Source organism: Siniperca chuatsi, linkage group LG20 (assembly GCF_020085105.1).
Source record: "Siniperca chuatsi isolate FFG_IHB_CAS linkage group LG20, ASM2008510v1, whole genome shotgun sequence".
NCBI lineage: Eukaryota > Metazoa > Chordata > Actinopteri > Centrarchiformes > Sinipercidae > Siniperca > Siniperca chuatsi.
In genome coordinates, this window is record NC_058061.1 from 7,021,729 (window position 1) to 7,026,483 (window position 4,755).

A 4,755-nucleotide genomic window follows, 5' to 3' on the forward strand; every position below is an offset into this window, starting at 1 on the left:
TTTTAAAACATAAAGTATTAAATTAGGTCTAATTTTGTTATCAATATGACGGGGACACATCTGGTTTACTTTATTTAACTTCTTCCTATTTACATCTAGCCGTACATCCTCGCAGGTTAATCCAACCATGCCCATAAAACTGTCCCATCTCTGTATGTTTTAGCATGTTTTAAAATGTTAAAGTGACTGATCACGTAAACACTGTTGCACTATTTTTAAAATATACAATGACTTTTATACAGTAAATCCTTACCCCATGCATGACATGTTTTTCTTGTGGTCTTTTGTTTCTTTTTTTCACAGAAAGTAAGCTTGAAATGTCAACCTCATTACCATCAAGCCTATTATCTTTTGCAAAATAACAGGGTTACTATACAGAGAAAAGGCCCGGGTTCACTTTCCTTTGGTTATAATCATAAATATTCTCTTTTTTCGTTGGTTATATTTCTGTCACTGGCCCCTCTCAATGCCACAGTCAATGATTACTATGAAACAGTCCTCAGCTCAGTCCTCTAATTCCTCTACTGTTTCGTCTCCTCAAGTACTTTAATTATATTGTCATAGCATTGTAAAAATGAATTCAAATAGTTTGGATACGTAAAGAAAGATGAACCAATTACGGAGAGTTTTTTTTAAGGAAAACAGCATTTTATGGTCCTAAACACAAATGTAATGCCTTTAATGCATTTTATTGTTGTCCTGAGTTCGTGTTAGCTCAAAATCCACAGGACTTAGGTTCCAGTGCCACCAGTATGTTTATCTGCAGGTTAAAAAAATAATAATTTAATTTTAGATTGTTTAAGACTGCAAATAGATAGCTGAAAAAGTAAGCATCAAAATGTACCCACTTCAAGGAATGACTCTAAACCAATTACTTTGGAAAGCCGGCTAGGCTGGTGGTTCTGTTTCGTTTCGCCTCTCCAGGAGAAAAACAGATGATGCAGTGGCATTTGAAGTGAAACAAAAGACAACATACTGCAGGAGAGACGACTGAAAACAAACACTGGTTAGAGGATTTGTTCACTCACAAGAAAGAGATGAAGGAGAGGATATTTTTCTTATCCTGACTTGTCTAGTGGCAAGAATAAACATGAAAGACAACAAAGTGAAACCTGCCAATTACTGCTACTATTTGTCATATCTTATTTTTTTTAAATTTTACATTTTGCTTAAGCTCACATTCAGCAGGCCTAACAAGACATAATAACCTGAGCTTTTGAGAAAAATGCTTTGAACACTAGTGTAGCCCTCACTCACCCAAATTTTATCTCTCCTAATCTCACCCTGTCTTTCTCTCCCTTCTGTACTTCTCGACAAATCCTCCCTCTGCTTTCTCACCTTTATTTATTTTCTCTGCTTCTGCAATCTTCTTTTGATTTTTCTATTTTCTGTAATCTTAGAAAAAGTGTCAGTGTTGGACATCACGCTGTGTCACCAGCTGACATCTGACACAGGCTAGGCAGCATAGTCAATAAATACCTCTAATTGAGTGCTGCTGGCTGCTGTTTATTGACAAAATAAGACCTGGGAATTAGGTGTGTCTCCGTCGTGTGCTCGCGGCCCCACCGTCCTCCTGCCTGTTGACAGCTGTCCACTTCCCATCCATCACTGGCTCAGCTTGGTCTGCTATCTGTGTCAAAGGACAGCACCTCGCTTGAAAAACAACTACTTCACCTTCCCTCCCCTGTCCAGGTGGGAGTGGGTGCATAAGCCAGAGAGAGAGAATATAAATATGAAAAAGGAGACAGACCTTAAAAATGAAAATGAGAGTTTTGCTTATTTTATGGTGTGTATGTGTGTGTGTGTGTGTGTGTCTATGTTTGTAGCCCGTCTCCATCTGTATCTCTGTAATGCCCGTCACAATAGGCACCAGCAGAGAAGCCTTCTCACACTAAAGTACACTCTTGGTAATTAATTAGTGTTTATGCTCCTGAACACTATCTGTCGCCTGGCAAAAGATAAGATTCCTGTTGCTAAAGCGCTCTCTACCTGCTTAATTAGAGGCCAGGCAGAGCCTTGGGCTGAGATACAAAACAAAATTCCTCTATCTTCCATTCAATTGTTCAACATGAAAACTCTTATCATCCCCCTCCTTTCCTTTCTTAAAATTAACTTCAATCATGTGATAATGGTGGATGATTGTGCATGCTTGTAGGCATTTACTGTCAGATTATCTGAGTAAACATACAGAAAAACTCAGGATAAGTGCGTCCATTTCTGTAATGACTGCCAGAATGGTGACTGAACAGCGTCAGCACCAAACCTCAACTTCTCAGCTGCGCTCCCTCTGGTCTTTTGCCCCTTCCTCCAGTCTCCTCTTCTTCTTCTCCTGCAAATCTCCAGGACCAGGTGGGAGTGATAAGGGTGAGATGGTAGCGGGACTGGCTGGTGGACTGGAGACACCACACTAGCAGGCCTCAGCTGACAGTGATGAACGAGCCATCCAGCCTTCTGATAATTCGTCACTCACAGGCAGAGAGAGGTCCATTAATCAAAACAAGTGTGGCAGTGCTGCATTTTCTAATACGAACCTCCATTCTCCCACTGCCTTCGATCATTAGCTCCTCTGCCCTAAACTGACTTGACTAGCAGCGCGCTAGAGAGCAACAATCTGTTGCACGATTGGATTTAGACCCTGAATATATGCACAGAAGGGACAGGAGAATGTGGTAGAGAGGTGCCCATTCAGCCAGTGATTTCTCTAACTGGTGGTGGAGGTGGACAAGCATGCATGGGCAGTACAGACTCAGACAGTGCAGCCCCAGGCACAGTCCTCTGAGGAATCACTGTCCTGGCAGGCAGCAGGTGGAGAGATGGGAGTAAGTAGATTGATTGATCCGTTGCAGCTATAATGCATCAGGAGTTTCCCGGTGGAGAGAGGCTGTGTGCAGAATGTTAGGCATTTCTGCTCAAATCTGGGTAGCAGGGCACAAATCAGCAGCACCAGAATCTCCGGAGAGGTTCCCATTACCGCTGCTATATATAACAGTAATCTTGTTAAGCTTCCATTCCGTCTGGGCCCTGTCAGGGGGTTTGATTCAGTCAATAAGTGACCCCGTGGACTGTAAATGAGATTCAGCCTGTTCTTTCAGGCAGGCCCATACACATACACGCACATAAACACAAAAATACATCCATGCATATATAAATGCTTACACATACGCACACTGACACATGCATGCTAGCCTCTGGTTTGTTTTGTCAGATTTTTTTGTGTGTGGAGAACAGACCCTGTTTAATGAGAGTGGGGGCCTAACCTGTGAGCTCTATCATGAGCCCCTAATGACAACCATTTGGAGCATTTTCTGTTTACTTCATTTGGAAACCATGCTTAATTAGAAATGGCTGTTTTTCAAGCAGAACAACTCACACTGTCGTCCTTAAAAGGCCCCAAAAGAACTTCAAATATTTTGGTGGGGAACATCTGCTATGCTCCTAACAAAGAGAAAGGAATAAAATAAAAAAAGTGATATGTGTTGTTGTGAGAGCTGGGAAAACATTGGAGGACATGTGGCTTAATTCTGTTTTGCCTTCTGTTTAGCAGTAATAGCTGCAAATGCATGTTATCTTTGAATCAAACAGAATACCTGAGAATAAACAGACATGCAGTACGTTTTTTCCTTCTCGGAGGAACTGAGGAAAATTCACAAAATTTACAGGCAAAAAATCATCGAGCCTCAATATGATCCAAGTCAAGTGCAAAGTAAAGTGAGGGCAACAGATACCAAAATCACATGCCTGCACAGACATTTTGCTGCATGTTAATATCGTGCTCAGCAGAAGTCCCAGGTTCAGATGGCTGCCTCAGCCCACAGTGCCTCAATGCTCTCACCCCTTTACCATACAGCATGATTCACCCCCCAAGAACAGCGATGAAAATTTTCCTCAGAACCCCTCAGAGTGACTCCATCGTCTGTGCCTGCCTATCTGCAAATGCCAGCTCATTTCTCAAGCTAGGCCCCCCAGTTGGACTCCAAACGCTGCTAACTGCTCATTCTTATGCATCCCTTCTGCCAAACAGCACATCAACCGGGATGAGGAAAGAGCCTAAAGTTTTCCTGGACTATATTTTTGGTGCTTGAAGATATCAGAGGAAGCTAGTTAAGGTAGTTTTTGGGAGGAAGTTATTGGATTGGTCTGGGAGCTCTGAAGACCTGAATGAAATGGGAAGAAAGGGGAGGCGAGTGATTGAAGCTTGGCACCGTGTCTGTGTGGGATGGGAGAGACGGCAAGTTTTGTTTCATGTCAGGGATGCAGACAGCAGCTTGTCGCGCAATGGTGTACATGACACAGTGGAGCTACAGGGCTTACTCTCTATTGTTTTCCATCTTACTTACTTTGCTCTCAACCTCCATCTTGAGGTTGTGTCATTGCCACAGCACGGTGGCTGTAGCTAGCTCTCTGGCTCCTCTGTATATCCCTTAGTCACAGCTGCTTCCTCCCGCCATCTGTCCAAGTGATGCTGGTGAGTCCCAAAGAGCAGGGCCCTGCCAAGCTCCACACACCCCAGCGCATCAGCTATACAATTTAGACATTAATGAGAAGAGGGAACTCAAAGTAGCTGTCGGACTCCTTTGTGTGTTCGGTTCTGCACCTCGCAATCTCACAAAGATGTGCTGATGGCGGCTGGCAAGCCAGAATAAGACACTACCCTCGAAAACTGAGGCTAACATTGTTTATTTGCATCTATTGATCCTTGCAGTAAAGTGTTTTACAAGCCAAGTTAATGTTTTAGTGCTTAGGAGTGCTTTTTTT